General features: G+C 40.9%; 1 protein-coding gene and 1 pseudogene across 11 annotated transcripts in view; both read right to left on the bottom strand.

Annotated features, from left to right (window-relative positions):
• Positions 1-16,811, bottom strand: part of NEK11 (NIMA related kinase 11) — a 237,473-nt gene that overhangs the window by 48,163 nt on the left and 172,499 nt on the right. The gene's annotated exons all lie outside the window — the stretch shown is intronic.
• On the bottom strand, positions 1,880-13,041 carry LOC121479021 (annotated as a pseudogene).

Genomic DNA, 16,811 nt, shown 5'->3' with positions numbered 1-16,811 from the left:
GCATCCAGACATTTTGAAAAGAAGGTGGTGACAGGAAATGTAACATGGAACAATCTGAGCTCTTGCTTCCTTTCCTGCATCCCCAACATGGCCTTCCCTGGGACAAAGAGGACCTGTGGCACTAGGGAAACACAACTGCAGACAGATGCCACTTGGCAGTTCTGTTGAGTCTCCTTTTGAACCAGCCACACTCTTTCCTCCTGTCATGGAGCCTGGGGTCTATCTCTCTCACATTCTCTTCCCCTCTCCTCTGGGCCCTGTCATGGTCAGCTCTCTGCCATCCTCCTTTCCTTGATCCCATCCTTCCACGGCTCACCCCAGCTTTCTGCCCTAGGTTCCTGTACCTTCTTATCTCAGATGTGGGACTTATATTTCAGTACTTAGGCTTATAGTCTTTTAAAAACTTTATTCCTATACAAATTCATCCCAATTCATCATTAACAACAACAACAGCAACAATAAAGGCTAACCCTTTTTTTAGTAGACAAGTGCCAGGTGCCCGGTGCTAAGCATCTTACCTGTATCATGTCATGTGAACTAGGAGTTGAGCTTTGAGACAGTAACTTACCCATGTTCATACAACTGACACAGTATGTAGCTGCACTTGAATCCAGGCCTTGTCTTATTCCACGGTCCTAGATGCTGGCTACCCTACTTGAAAGTTCCCAGAATGCATATCCACTCTACGGCAGCCACTGTGCTAGGTGTTGGCCGAGGTGCTATCTGCCAGTTGTGCTTTCTAACAGTCGGAATCACAGGGATAAATCTATTCCTCTATTCCCCTAGCACTTTCCCAACTAGTTAGTAAGCTTCCTGATTGCAGAGATTTGTCCTGTTCACCTTATTTTTTTACTTCTTAATCCATTTTTAAGTGTACAATTCAATGGCATTAAGTACATGCACCATGTGCAACTATCCCCGCTACATATTCCCAAAACTTCTGCATCACTCCAAACAGAAACCCTATGATCATTAAACAATAATTCCCCCACTTCTCCCCTAAGTCCCTATAAACCTGTAATCACTTTCTGTGTCTGTGAATTTTACCTTTCTAGGTATCTTATATAAATGAAACCACAGCTTACGTGACCTTTTGTTTCTGGCTTATTTCACTGATTTTCAAGGTTCAGCAATGTGTGGCATGTATCAACACTTCCTTTCTGCGGGTAAATAATATTCATTGTATGTATATATCACATCATGTTTATCCATTTATCTGTTGATGGACACTGGAGTCGTTTCCATCTTTTGAGTTTTACGAGTACTGCCGCAATAAACATTGGCATACAAGTATCTGAGTACCCATTTTCTGTCTTTTTGAGTATATATCTAGGAGTAGAATTGCTGGGTCATATGGTAATTCCATATATAGCTGATTGAGGAGCCACCAAATCATTTTCCACTGCAGCTACACCATTTACCTTCCCACTATTAGTGTGTGAGGGCTCTCCACATCTTTACCAACACTGTTATTTTCTGGTTTTTAAATTATAGCCATCCTAGTGGATGAGAAGTGGTATCTCGTGGTGGCTTTAATTTGCATTTCCCTAAAGACTTTTCATGTGGTTATTGGTCATTTATATATCTTCTTTGAAAAAAATATCTACTTAAGTCCTTGGCCCATTTTTAAATTGAGTTGTTTGTATTTCCATGTTAAGTTGTAAAGTGTAATATAGATATTAAACTTCTATCTGATATGTAATTTGTAAATATTTTATACTCTGTTCATCTTTGTACCTCCAAAGTTCATCTCAGCATAAGACATGTATCATATTAAATTTCTACCTCAGTATTTTATTCTTTTTTTTTGGGGGGGGAGGGTCGATTTTTCACATTTTATTGGCCACAGGGCAGGGGGCCTCTAGGTCACTGGAGGTGCTCACAACTTCTTCAGCTACTCCAAGCTTGGGCCATGGGGGTCCTGGTAGTGGCTGGGCACATTGGCTACATTCCCATAATCTCGGAGGGGTACTGGATAGTTGTAGGGCTTGACCTGGCTGGTCATGGTGGTGTATTTGGTGAAGGGGCTGAGGGTGGGCAGAATTATAGTGAGGCCTCTGACGGTGAAGGACACAACCAGCACCAGCTCCTTGGCCCAGGCATCCTTGAGGAAGGCAGTGAGTCTCCTGGCCGTTTTGGTCACGGTGGTGTCCTACATCTAAGTGTTTTATTCTTGATGCTATCATAGGTGGAATTGTTTTCTTAATTTCATCTTTGAAATGTTCATTGCTAGTGTATAGAAATATAACTGGTTTTAGTGTATTGATCTTGTATCCTGCAATCTTGCTTCACTTATTAGTGCTAATAGTTTTTAGTGGATTTTCTATGTACAAGAGGATGTTATCTGCAAATAGAGATAGTTTTATATCTTCTTTTCCAATCTGGATGCCTTTTATTTCTTCCCCTTGACTAATTTTCCTGGCTAGAACCTCTAGCAGAGTGCTAAATGGAAGAGAATGAAGTCTTTGTCATGTTCCTGATCTTCGGGGGGAAAACATTCGTTCTTACATCATTAAGTATGAATTAGCTGTAAGTGTGTTCAGAGATTTCCTTTATCAGGTTTAGGAAGTTCCTTTCTATTCTTTGTTGAGTGTTTGGGTTTTTTTTTGTTTGTTTGTTTTTTTTTGGGGGGGTCAGGAAAGGATGTTGGATTTTGTCAAATGCATTTTCTGCATCTATTGAGATGATCATATCACTTTCGTCCTTTATTCTCTTAATATATTGTATTTCTTTAATTGATTTTCTGATGTTAAATGACCTCACATTCTTTGGGTAAATCCCACTTGATCCTCAAGTATAATCACTTTTTTAAATGTTGCTGGGTTCATTTAAGTAGTATTTTGTTGATGATTCTTGCACATATATTCATGATGGATATCGGCTCATCCTTTTTATTTGTGTGACATCTTGTGATATAGTCTGGTTTTGGTATCAAAGAATGGCCTCAAAAAATAAGTTGGTAAGTGTCCTCTCATATTCCATTTTTTGGAAGAGTTTGTGAAGAATTGGAATTAATACTTCTTTGAATATTTGGCATAATTCACCAGTGAAGCCTTCTAGGCCTGGGCTTTTCTCTACTGGAAGTTTTTAGTTTACTACTTTGATCTACTTGTTAAAGGCCTATTCAGAGTTCTTGCTCTTCATTCAGCTTTGGTAATGTGTTTTTCTAGAAATTTGTCCATTTCCTGTAAGTTACCTAATTTGTTCGCAGTTTGTTGTTCATACTGTGCCCCTTATAATCTATTTCATTTCCTTAAGAGTAGTAGTAATGTCTCCCTTTTCATTTCTGATTCATGAATTTGTGTCTTCTTTCTTATTTTCTTGGACATTATTGGCTAAAGATTTATTAATTGTTCATCTTTTAAGGAATTTTTGATCTTGTTGGTGTTCTCTATGGGTCTTCTAGTCTTACTTTCATTTATTTCCACTCTAGTCTTTATTATTTCCTCCCTTCTGCTTGCTTTGGGTTTAATTTGCTCATTTTCTTATAGTTCCTTAAGGGACGGATTATATTTTAGATGCTCAAAGGTAGGAGTTAAAGGTAATTTAAATAGTAGCCATGATCCTTAACCCAGAAATAGCTTGCAATCCATTGGGGAAGACAGGATATCTGTCTAGATAATCACCAGGGTGCCACTTTGTACATATACATAAGACACTATGCTACAAAGAGGGGTATTGAGGGTCTGTGGAAAAATGTACTAGCCGTCAAGTTAGAGGACCACAGTTATTGTTCTAGTTCTATTCTCATCAGTTACATGGCCCTCAGGCCACTTTCCTGAGCCTCAGTTTGCTCACTTTATATTTAAGTGGTTTCACTAGACTGAGGGCCTTCTCTCAATCAGAGCCTTCTATGATCTAGTATAAGACATCTCCCTGGACCTCTTGTGAGGTGGTATTTCCTCGGGAAGGCAATACCAATACTAACAACAACAACAACGCAAAGCAACCAAAAGGATCAAATATTAAGAGGCAAATGGTTGGGACCAACAATAAATTCTCCAGGCACCATAAGACATCAGGCACAATCATCCTGAAGTCATTCCCCACCTGAAATACAGGATGATGAGGATTATAACACTTGATTCTACCCCCTGGGAATGTTTTGACAGTGAGATGAACACAAGAAGATATGATGAGAGAGTAAGTAAGCAACTAGAAGCTGTGTTTCGTGAGAGTGCAGAGCACAGTTCGTAATAGTTAATATTGCTGGGATTCCTCCTACTTCTATGGTCTCTTACCAGCAGAGCTATTTTCCCTGAAAGGAGTGACAGCTTGATGACATTTCACCAGCAGAGAGAGATTCTTTTCTCATTTCCTCCAAAATTTCCCTTTACATGTTTACTTTACTTATTTACTCCTCCCAGCTCAGTGCCTAGACAAATGACCTTGATGGTAAAACAAAAACCTGCTTTTGCCCTCCCTGCTAAATATCCTGCCACGTGGGTAATAAAGTGCTGATGCAGGGACTGCAGGGCTGGGTATTTTGGCAAACAAGATCCCCCTTAAGCACCTGGGACATTGCTTACTCAGGAATCCTTGCAGACACTGCCCTTGGTGCATAGTACATACAGAATGTTTCTCTCCTACTCTTTTACTCTCACCTGTCCGCAAGTGCCTCAGGAATACTCCAGAAACACAGTTACCCTTCTTGGCCCAAGTTATTGCAAAAGCATGTCCTCATGAACCATATTGTTCCTGCTCTTTAGAATGGCATCTGATGGAAGATTTGCCAATGGGCTGACAAACTTCTTCTGTCAAAAGTCAAGTGGTAAATATTTTAGACTTGCAGGCCAAACATCTCTGTTGCAACAACTCAACTCTGCTGTTGTAGCATGAAAACAGCCATAAGCAAGAGGTAAATAAATAGGCATGGCTGTGTTCTAGTGAAACCTTATTTATAAAAACAGGTATTGGGCCAGATTTTGCCTGTGAGCTGTAGTTTATCAACTCCTGGCCTCGATGATAGAGAAACTTCATGACTCTGGGTTGGAAGTGACTATAGACCTCTTCATGCCAAAATTATCTCATCTTACGGATGGGGAAACTGAGGCCAAGAGAGGTTGTGAGGCTTGCTTGAGGTCACAGAGCTATAAGAAAAGAGGCTGAGTCAGGACTAGAACCATGGCTTCCTGACTGCCAAATGTGTGATCTTTCTAATACCTCACAGAAGTGACACATCCAGATAAGGACTTTCAAGAGCTGATTTTGAGAAATCAGGAAATTATCAAACAAAACCCCTCCTCCAAAGGTTGAAATTTGGGGAAAACATTACATCTGTCATCTCATCTCTCTACCTCTCCAGATGATGGTTCAGGGCTTATTATGAAGGGCCACGAATGAGTAGGGCGTGTGAAGGCCATCCTACTCTGCTCAGAGGCTTATCTGACCCCCATCTTTGTGAACATTTTTCCTTGAGCTTCTCTTGTGATGACAGTGGGTCTCAGGATGTCGATTAAATTGCCTAAGAATCTGCGAAGCAGGCTGCTCTGTCTTCACTATGTTACCTAACACCATCAACGATTTCAAGAAAGGAGCTATTCCCCAGCTGCCCGGAGCACTGTACACAGCCAGCCTCCAGCTGTGGCCCCTTCTGGACCTGCCTCAGCCATAGAAGGCTGCCTTGCCCAAGAGCATACCCTTCCCATGTGGCCCACATTTAATGACTGACCATGGTAGAGGTAGAAAGTTTGGCCATTTTGGCTCATGCAGACAATTCTGTTAAGTCCAGAACTCCCCATGAGTTTGGGCCAGGATTGTCAGGACAGCATCACTGCACTGTCCTCCCTCTGCCTCACCCTACTTCCTTCCCCTCCTGTCCTCAGGACTCTCCTGAGGGCACTCCCAAATAAGCATCCTGCCCACCCGACTTCATGTCAGAGGCTGCTTCCTGAAGAACTCTCACCATGACACATGGGTACTGGGTTTGGGGAGAAGTGGGGGTATGAGGTGATTGTCTTAGTGACATGAACAAGTTGAGCATTAAACAAGAGTGATAATAAAAATACCGATGTAACCCTTTAGCCCTCCCCTTGAGCAATTCTTTCAGAGTACTATTCCACAGGCACAGGATGGAAGCCACCACCTAGAGAAGTTGTTGCCAACCATGCAGCAGCAGCTGTGCCCAAGCCAAGTGCCCTGAGGAGGCTGGTGAAGAAAGTAGTCAGGAGGAGAGAAGATGGCCCAGGATAGAACAACCTCCAGAGGCTCGCAGTCCTAAGGAAGCTGGGGCACTTAGATGAGCACTGTGAGCTGCCATAGAGTCCTGCCTCTGTGATGTTTGCTACGTTACAAAACTTCTGTGACTCACCTTTCTCATCTGGGCAAAAAACCCATGCACAAAGCTTCAGTAAGGCTCAAATGCAGTGATACATAGAAAGGTGTTCTGTTGTTGGTAGAGAGACCCAAGATGAATTTCCGCTGCCTCCCTTGACCCCACAGCACCCACCATAGTGCCTTGCACAGGACAACTTCCCAATAGCACCCCACTGTCTCCACCAAAATTAAATTAGTTGGGAAAAAGTGGGTCAGCTTGGGAAAGAAAACCTGCTACTCATAGGGGAGATAATAAATACCAGAAGATGGGAAATAAACTTTCTATTTTTACTACATGGTTGTTTCACACAACAAATATTCAGCTGAACGATATGGAAGATTAAAAACAACAGGAGTTCAGGGGTTTGCAAATGTTCATTTCCTTTTGAATATACCAGAAGAGGCCTCTAAGAATAGAACCTATCAGTACAAAAAAGAAAGAAAGAAAAAAAGAGAGGAAAGAGAAGAAAAAAAGGAAGGAAAAAAATAGTGTCTGGGTTTTTAAAATAACCAGTTAAAGGCGGATACAGGTTGAGAAGAGATTTGTGGAAGCCAGATTCCAACTTCTTCAGTTGTGCTTACCCCATGGAGCCAGAAGCCAGTATTTGGGGAGTTTTATTATGCTAAGTTGCCAATATAGAGAATCCTAGCTTTAGAAATAAAATCTGCTTTTTTGTGATGGCAGGTTGGGCTGATTCACTAAAATACTTAAGGTAAATGCATCAGTGCTTCCCCCTTCTTTTAGTAGAAAAGAATCACATAAGTCGTCCGTGTTTATTGCAGAGAAATTAGAAAACACAGAAGGGAAAAGCTGCTTAAGAGAATAAGAGAACCATTACTAACACTGTAGTGTTTCCAAATACACACACACACACACACACACACACACACATACACACATGCATATGTATGTGTGTGTATCAACTACAGCTTTGTACACTTTATTACTTTATAACACCCTTCATGCCAGTGAATATGTAACTACATCAACATTTTAATAAACTGTAAAGAACTTCTTTGTTCTAGAAGATATACTAGTCCCCATTTCTAGGCATTTATCTTGATTTTAATTTTTCACTATTGTAAGCAACACTGCCATGAAAACCTTTGTATATTTATCCTTACACCCAACTCTATCTCTTTAAGATAAGTTTCTAGGCAAAGACTTACTGGGTCGAAAATGTTTTGTTCTTTCAGGTTAGTGTAACCTAAACGTTGAAAGAAAGTCTTTTTTGGGGTCGTAAATACCACTCTTTAGTAGGGTTATAAATATGTTAAAATTGAATGTGGCACCTTTATTAAAAACTTGATTCAATTTATCAAAATTTGTCAAAAATCATCATTTTCTTTAAAAAGCCACAGCTGGAAGTGAGAGCACTCTCTTCCCTGATTTCCTAGCCCAATGGGTCTCAAAGTACAGTCCCTGGACCAGCAGCATCCGGATCACCTGGGAAGTTGTCTAAAATGCAGATTCTCAAGACCTACCTCAAAGGTTCTGAAGCAGCATCTCCAAGGTGGGGCCCAGCGAGCTGGAGATTCATCTTCATTGCTGTTCATTACTTCCTGCCTGCAATTCTAGTCATTTGGTCTAGAGATATTCATACCCCCTAATTACCTGGAAATTCCTTGAAAATATGAACTGTGAATCATATTCCTTTTTGTATCCTACCACAGTTTTGTGCCAGGAAATGCTCACAGTAATTGATTCGTAGTTAAATGCAGCCTTACTCACATTTTCAACTTTTCACACAAATAGCCTGATAGTAGTTCTAAATGAATTAGAAAACTAGAAATGAAACTCCCTCTGCCTTTACACACCTTTACTGACCCAGACAGAAGTGGCCTCAAAAATTAATTGGTGCCCGGGTGGCTCAGTCAGTTAAGTATCTGCCTTCAGCTCAGGTCCTGGGATGGAGCCTTATGTCAGGTTCCCTGCTCAGTGGGGAGCCTGCTTCTCCCTCTCCCTCTGTCCCTCCCCCCTGCTCATGTGGCTATGCTCTCTCTCTCTCTCTCTCTAATAACTAAATAAAATCTTTTTTTAAAAAAGTATATAATTACTGCCAGAAAGAACCACTCAATATTGTCCCTTTCAGAACAAGTAGTCTCTAAAGTTCAAATGGCCAAGTTAATTTGTTCTTTTACTTGGCCCCAGGAGCAGCCACCTGACCCAGGAAAGCACAGCAATGGCCATCTGTGCCACATGCAATCAGACATACCTGAGAGCATTACCGAGCTGCTTCTGGGGCTGAGATGGATGACAGAGGGTCTGTGTCTCTACCACCTCTTGTCAGGTGAATGGTGTGGAACTGGGGTCCCAGCTGAGCACTCAGCTAAGCAGAGCCAGGATCAAGTGTCTTAGTTCTGCAAGCAGGCACTCATTCAATGGAGTTCACCCCAGCTGGCACAGCCATGGCCCTCTATTCAGGACAAGTTCTCACCTTTTATTAGTGTCGACCCTGACAATTGCTGTCTGAAACAAATGGCTCCCTCTACAGTCAGCAACACAGAAGATAAATTTAAAAACGATTCTCTTGAATCATCATCTACTTCTGTGAAAGCCAAAAGAGATGTTCCCACAAAACATTGTAAGGGCCATCTCTCCCTCCACATCTCTTAGAACAAGAAAGTTCATTACTACAGTAGATATTTATTATTATGTTTGGCCTCACTTTCTTCTTCCTTTATTAGAAGAATCTTCTACTTTGTGAGACAGAGTCTGGCTCCCACTAAAGAAGCTAAAAATACTGGATACTCACTACTTTCCTAGCCTCCTTTATTGTAGGCACATTGTGTAGACACATGATCAGCCTCTGCCAATGAGACACATCCTCCCCAGACTGTATATCAGAGTTGGTAATGAGAAGGGGCAGAGATCACATGGAATCCATCCAGGCAGGCCTAGGGCAGGAGTGGGAGCCATAGCCAGGTTCCCAAGGTGGCAATGGTAGCCAGTCTAGCAATAATGCCCAATGTCCAGCATTAGTGGCCTTGAGGATCCCAAGCTGCCATGGGAAGAGGCCCAAGTGAAGGGGACTGAGGCCCTCCACCAACTTGCTGTTGTATGAGTGAGTCATCCTTCAGATGACTGTGGTCCTGATGATGTCTGACTATAACCTCATGAGACCCTGAGCAACAGCCACTTTTAAATTCATGACCCACAGAAACCATGAAAATAGTAAACTATTATTGTTGTTTTCAGCTAATAAGTGTTTGAGTACTTTATTATGCAGTCATATATATGCAATATAGGCACTGACTTTGGTGAAGCGTTAGAAGAAATGAATATATGAATATATGAAGACTATCTCTGCATTTAAAACCTTAAAACCAGTTTGAAATCACTGTTGCTGCATGGTTGCTTTAGAACTTAGTAGTAGGGGGAAAAAGGTATTTTTTAGAAATGGATCAATGATCTTAAAACCCACACGGGAGAACAAATGTCAGAGGATAAGAATATTTTGAAAAAAATAAGAAAATTGGAAGATAATTGTCCTATCAGACATTAAAACATTCCATAAAAGCAGTGTAATTAAAAATACTCTAGTATTGACAGAAGATTAAGCAGCAAGATCAGTAGAGCAAAATCGAATCAGAAGCAGACAATATCCAGGAGTTGTGATATGACAAAAAGGGAATTTAAATTAAACAGAGAAGAATAATTCCCCTGGCATAAAAACTATGAAAATAAGACAATAATAATCCTAGAAGAAAATTTAGGAGTCCATATATAAGAGTCTCTTTAAAACAAACCAACTAGAAAGCTGGAATCTATAAAACAAGATAGAAAAGGGATCCATACTATATTTATAATTATATATAGCTTACTACATTGAACATTAAATCAAGTGCAGGTAGTAGTGAACATTTCCCTTTACAGAAAAGGGTATTAGATATCAAAGATCCTGGTAAATACCTTTATAAAGAAAAGGCAACCTTATTTGTTTAAGAAAAATAATAAAAATTAACTACATAGATAGTTCATGTTATATAAACAAGTGAGATGACTCAGGCAAATACCAAAGGGAACCAACCATTCACCATTTCTGAGCAAAGCCTGTCTGCTACTACCTGTTCCTATTTCTATGTTCCTTCTTACCCTATGCCTTCCACCTGCAGGGCCTTCACCTCTTCACGGTCAAATCTATCCTTATGTCTGTCAGGAATGATCTCAGTTCCTTCTCCTTGAAACTTTCTTGAGGACTCCTATTCCCCCAACTAAAAGCTATCTCTCCATTTTCTGGATCCTTACTCTTTTGTTGTATAGTTATTTAGGCCCTTGGCTTCATTCTCCTCTGAAATCATAGGTCTTTAATGGCAAGATGCAAGCCTAAGATATCACTGTGGCCTAAACCATTCCTTTACAAAGTACACTGTTGCCCGACTGCCAGTTGACCAGTGAGCTGGACCCCAGCAATCAGAGGCTCCTCATCCCTTCCCCTGTCATTGGAATGTATATTCCACTTGCGTTTCCTGCTCCCAGAGGCTGCTCCAAGGACACAGCCTTGAGATAATGCTGTGATATTGAGACCATTTGGATGGCCAGTATACTAAACCCGGCTAGGGCCTCTATATCAATTTCTAAGATTTGGCAGGTGGCTGCAGAGATCTAATCATCTTACAGCCACCCAAGATAAGCCTCATATGTTAGTAGTTTCCTTACTTATTCAATTTACCACCTTACCGATCGGAGCAGCCTATTTCTCTCTTCAGCCTCTCCTTGCCTGCCTGTGTATAGGGGCCAGTTTCAGATTATACCAAGGAAGTGCCTAAGGTATTTACAAACCAAAATATATTAACTTGGTGATATTCTAGTGTGTGAGTAATAAATGAGTGCACAATTGCGGAGTTTCTCTCTTAAATAAACACATCACTGGCACTTTTTTCCTAGATAGTAGTAATATACAGAATGTTCTTCCCTAAGAGTACACTACTAACAATGAATAATACTACAGTTTTAGGGGTTTATCTATATTACAAAGCCCTTTCCCTACCCCCATCCCATCACCACACATCTGCCAAATGAATGTGTCTGGCATGGTAGCAGACACAAGTAGGTTCTCTATAAATTGCCATTAATTTGGAATCTGTTGCATCCTTTTAAGTTTTAAAGAACTTACAGAAACTATTAAATTTCCCTAGTACATAAACAGAAGGTATAATGGCAAACAGATACTGTGCATTGTGCATCCACATCAAAATGATCCAAGTGGTTTATGACCCAAAATAATCCCTCCTCTCCTCAAATGTCATGATTTCAGTGTGTCAGCAATGAAAGATAAAACACTAGGTTGAAATCATTCTAATTAGCATGAGAAATTCATTTCTTTCAAGGTGAAAAGCACAATAGTGCAAGGTTAAATGGCTGCCAGTCAACCTTACAATTAACAGCTTAGAGTTTGAAGAGCTTAAGCAAAAGAAGATTCTAAATGATTCAGAGGCCCTGATGGTCTCTATCAGTTACACTGTTTAGTAGAGATTAAATGGTTATTACCAAGATTCAGTGGAAGGATTGAGGGGTAACAATTTTCAAAAAGCCGAATGGATCAGACAACTCAACGCACGATGGGGATTTTTAACAGGCAGAGCGGTTTTGAAGCATCTGCTGTATTCTAATTGCTTCTGTGACAACAACCAGTTTGGATCTACAAAATAAGTCTTTTTATAAGTATAGTTTACCAAGGACTTATATCATTCTGCTGATGACTTCCTTCTCTAGAAAAACAGCCAATTTCATAAACGTTTAAAAATGTTAAATTTCATATGTTGCCTTAATTCATAATCTGGTTACCAAGAAATATGGAGACAGAATTTTCCTTTCTAAGTTCGAAGAAAAGAAAATGAGAGGTCATCTTCTGGTCTTACTGAGTAGTTAAGGGCCTAAACAGTTACTATAGTAACACCATCTATTGTCTGTATAATGAGAGCCCATGACCAGTTCCCCATCTCAAGTCACTCCTTTTAAAGCAATTTCCTTATGGTTTGTTAAAGGTGACCTTTTCTGACCATGCTTAAAAACCAGGGGTAGAAAAAAAAACAAAAACAAAACAAAACAACAACAACAACAACAACAAAAAAAACAGTGGTAGCCTAATCCACAGAATAAAATTCAAGCTCCTTAACCTGGCATACAAGATTATCCATGGGTTTGGCCCTACATAGCCAGGTTTACGGATCCCTTCTTCACACCTTCTTCCAGTAATACCAAACCTCTGGATAGTTCCATGAATATACCCAGTTGTTTAGTACCTCTGAGCTTTCAAGTTGTTTGATCCTTTCTAGATAATAGTTCCCCCTCCAACCACTTGGCAACTCTATTCATCTTTCTATTCATTCATCAAATATAATTGAAAAAATACTGTGTGCCAGGCTATATGTTAGTCTCTGAGAATACTACAGTGAATAAGATATTGTACTGTCCTAGGGTGCCTGAGTGGCTCAGTTGGTTAAGTGGCTGGCTCTTGATTTCAACTCAAGTCATGATCTCAGGGTCCTGGGATTAAGCCCTGAGTTGGGTTCTGTGCTCAGTGCAGAGTCTGCTTGGGATTCTCTCTCTCCCTCTGCCTCACCCCCCATTTGCAGTCTCTTTCTACCTCTTGCCCTAAAATAAATAAGTACATCTTAAAAAAAAAAGAAGAAGAAGAAGAAGAACATCTCGTACTATCCTCACTGACACAAGAAATTACAAACCTTGCCCTCTGTGAAGTCTTCTTCAGGCTGCAACCCCATAGTGGACCCTTGTCTCCCACCTTCCTTGTTCACAGTATATGTTGTCCTCATCACAGTGCCTGGTAATTATCAGCCTCTCTATGTTGAGAGCTCATTAGGACAGGGACATTGTTTTCCTCATCGTCTGTGATATCTGGCTTATTTTAAGTGCTTTATAAACATTTGAAGGGAAGAAAGGAATGAGGGAGGGGGAGAAAGACAGGATACACATTTAAACCATGGAAATTTCAGGTTTTAAAGTATCTGCCCTTGGTGAAATGGCCGACATTCTTGGCTGTCTCCCCCAGGCCCTCATTTCTGGTCTTTCCTGCTCTCTTTTTAATTTCTTCTCTCCTTCCCTTTCTTAATTCCACCTGAGATCACTCAACATCCCGCTCATGACTGGCCTTGTGTCTTATAGTCCACGGGAAATTTCAGGGGGGATTCAGGGCTTCAGAAATGAGGTGCCTCCATTTGGGACAACAGGTCCTCTATGTGTGAAAGAAGCACCTAGTGGGTGCCTTCTGGTATCATTACAAAACTGTGCCCTGGTTTGTCCAGGACCCGATCTGGTAGCTGGGACCATTTCAAATAGGTCTCAACATCAGAATACTCATGCAGTGCCTTGAATCCACCAGACCTCCCTAAATGTCTGATGCAGATGCTGAGAATGAGGCAAAAATACAAGATTGCTTCCAAGGAAGCTCAGTTAACACTATATATAGTGCCAAATAGTCCAGCACACAGACTGCATCACAAAAGGGGAAAAAAAATTTATAAAGGAGCTATTTTCAGTTTAGCTTATTGGCAAATTCTCTATAATATTAAGAAATAAAATTTTTATTTTATACTTTAGCAATACTTTGGTCTATAAGTTGGGGTGGGGTGCACAGTAAGAATTTCAGGGCTCAAGGACTTTAAAGCTATGGTTCCCAAAATGTGGTCTGGACTTGGAACATCAGCATTCCTTGGGAACTTATTAGAAATACAAATTGTTGGCCACGCACCAGACCTGCATTTTTACAAGTGCTCTAAGAGATTCTGATGCATGTTCAAGTGAGAGAACTACTGATCTAAAGGTTTTAAAATGACCTTCATGTATACAGGAAACTCATATCCTGAACTTGAAATTCAGAAGGGTACCTTCAAATTCAGGATCTCCTGAAGCTACACAAATGCTAACTTATTCATTCTCTCTACTCTCCATTGACACAGGCAGGGAAAATATCATTCCCTCTGTTTTAAATAGAAAGAAGACTAAATCTGGGGTTGGGTTGGGGTCAAACCACTGTACACAACGTTTTCAGGGCAGCAAAGTTAAAATCTGCACGGTCTAAATAACCAGAAAGGACATTTCCACCTTCTGTTTTTCCTCTCTTGTTGAGGGTTGGGAGAAGCTCTTCAACATATTTGTGGAGAATACTTAACATTTTTTTAAGACAGGTCTGGTTTTCCTTTATTTTTTTGTGTATATATTTTTTTGGAGTTCTATTTGCCAACATATAGTATAACACCCAGTGCTCATTCCGTCAAGTGCGCCCCTCAGTGCCCGTCACCGAGTCACCCGACCCCCCTGCCCACCTCCCCTTCCACTACCCCTTGTTCGTTTCCCAGAGTTTGGAGTCTCTCATGAATACTTAACATATTAACATGCTCAGGAGGCAACTGGACATTTCCAAAATGCATGGGTTGATGCTGAATGTGAGTAAAGCCTCAATTCGCAAAGGTTTCATTTCTACATGACCAGGCTTATACTCTGATACATTTTAGTTTAAATTGTCTCTTGAATCCTGTTAACATTCTGACATATATTAACACCACAGTGATTACTGTATCTGTGAAACTCCCCCAAAATGTAGTTAGGGCACAACAGGTACTAGCTACCTGAGCAGTTTCACACTTATAAAACTGCACGAGGAGATTTCTTCATAGAGTCTAGTAATGATGGAAGTCCAGGGTTCTGAAAGTAATAATATTCTCATCTGTGATGAGGGTCCCACTGTGAGTACTTTCCCAGACAGGGATTTCAAAAGCACCTCCCCATCATCTCAAAGTCTTGTAGCCTGCCCCTTAGCCGCTCTCTTCTCCTGCACACATCTTAGGCATGTAGCTTTCATCTTGTCCGTTTTCTAAATTGCTCATCACACATCCGTCTGCTTCCAAACTTCCCAAATGAGTGAACAGCTCCCAGCTGCCCCCATTTCCCCCGTTCCCTTTGTCCTGTAAGTTGATACCAGCTTTGTTTCCTTTCTGTCACTTGAGGGGAGCTCCAGGCAGAGATAAATGCATTTTTTTATTCCGTGATTCTATCGCTTATTTTTATAAAAGCATACAGTCTAAAAGGGAATCTAGATATCATCTATTCAATTCAGTGTTAATTTCTTTTTTTTGCAGTGGGACCTATCTTTTTCAGGACACAACCTGATGTATAAGGCTAATTTCTAAAACAGAGAAGAGTGAAACTATTTTTGGTTGAAGCTGGTAAAGGAGCAGGGTGTGCATCTCATTTCTTTCAAACATACTGTAAAATATCTGCTAAGGGCCTCCTCTGCACCAGACACTGTGTCAGACTCTGGAGAAACACAGATGAGCAGTGCAGATGCGGACTCTGTTCCCCAGCTACTCAGAGCCTTGTCCTTTCCTGGAGGCCCCCAAGGAACCCAGTTTCAAACTTACTGATCTAATCCAAGGTCCAGAGAAGAAAAGTGACTTGGCCAAAGGAAAGCCATCCTGGTCTTTTTTTTTTTTTTTTTTTTTTAAGAATTTATTTATTCATGAAAGACACACACACAGAGAAAGAGAGGCAGAGACACAAGCAGAGAGAGAAGCAGGCTCCATGCAGGGAGCCCGATGCGGGACTCGATTTCTGGTCTCCAGGATCACACCCTGGGCCGAAGGCGGCGCTAAACCACTGAGCCACCTGGGCTGCCCCCCTCCTGGTATTCAAATCAATACCTGGGAGTTAAATGTACCCAGTGTTACTGATGTACACCTGAAGAGATCACAGGGTGATGATCAGGAGGAAAAAATCCAGGAGCTATGTTTGTTTATGACTGAGGCACCGCACACAGAGATGTGGAATAATGTACAAAATGCATAAAGCTCCTAATAAAATAGTGGTGAATGTTTGCGTACCTCAACACTTGATCTTCATTCCTGTCATTCCCTTTGAAGAGATTGCTTTTGGTCATGAAATTAAAAACTTTAAAAACCCACTAATTTTTTTTTTAAGATTTATTTATTTATTTATTTATTTATTTATTTATTTATTTATTCAGGAGAGACACAGAGAGAGGGGCAGAGAAATAGGCAGAGGGAGAAGCAGGCTCCCCGTGGGAAGCCCAATTCAGGACTTGATCCTAGGCCCCGAGATCATGACCTGAGCCAAAGGCAGATGCTCAACCATTGAGCCACCCAGGTGCACCCCCCCTCCACAATCAAATTTCAAAGAAAAAAAATCTCAGATTGTTTCACTCAGGACCTGTAGGTATAGTCTCTGCTTGTCTACCCATGTCAGGTGTGACAATCTATCATTGATTGCTAGAAGTTTCCACAGTTGGGCTCTTCAGATTAAAGAGAAAGAAGGAAAAACTAAGACATAGGGTCTTATCCTTGAAGCACAGCAATTCCATGTATCGAGAATGACAATGCTAAAGAAATTTTAGTTTTGTTTTTCAGACCAAATCGCTTCCAGTGACTGCCCGACCTTCAGAGTGATGGTCTTTGCAGCTTGACTGAATACAATCTTTCTACAGGAAGAGTGAGGTAGGAGTTTCCTTTTCTGGGGAACC

The sequence above is a fragment of the Vulpes lagopus genome, chromosome 19 (genome assembly GCF_018345385.1).
Source record: "Vulpes lagopus strain Blue_001 chromosome 19, ASM1834538v1, whole genome shotgun sequence".
Taxonomy (NCBI): Eukaryota; Metazoa; Chordata; class Mammalia; order Carnivora; family Canidae; genus Vulpes; species Vulpes lagopus.
This window is presented reverse-complemented; position numbering and strand designations above follow the sequence as displayed.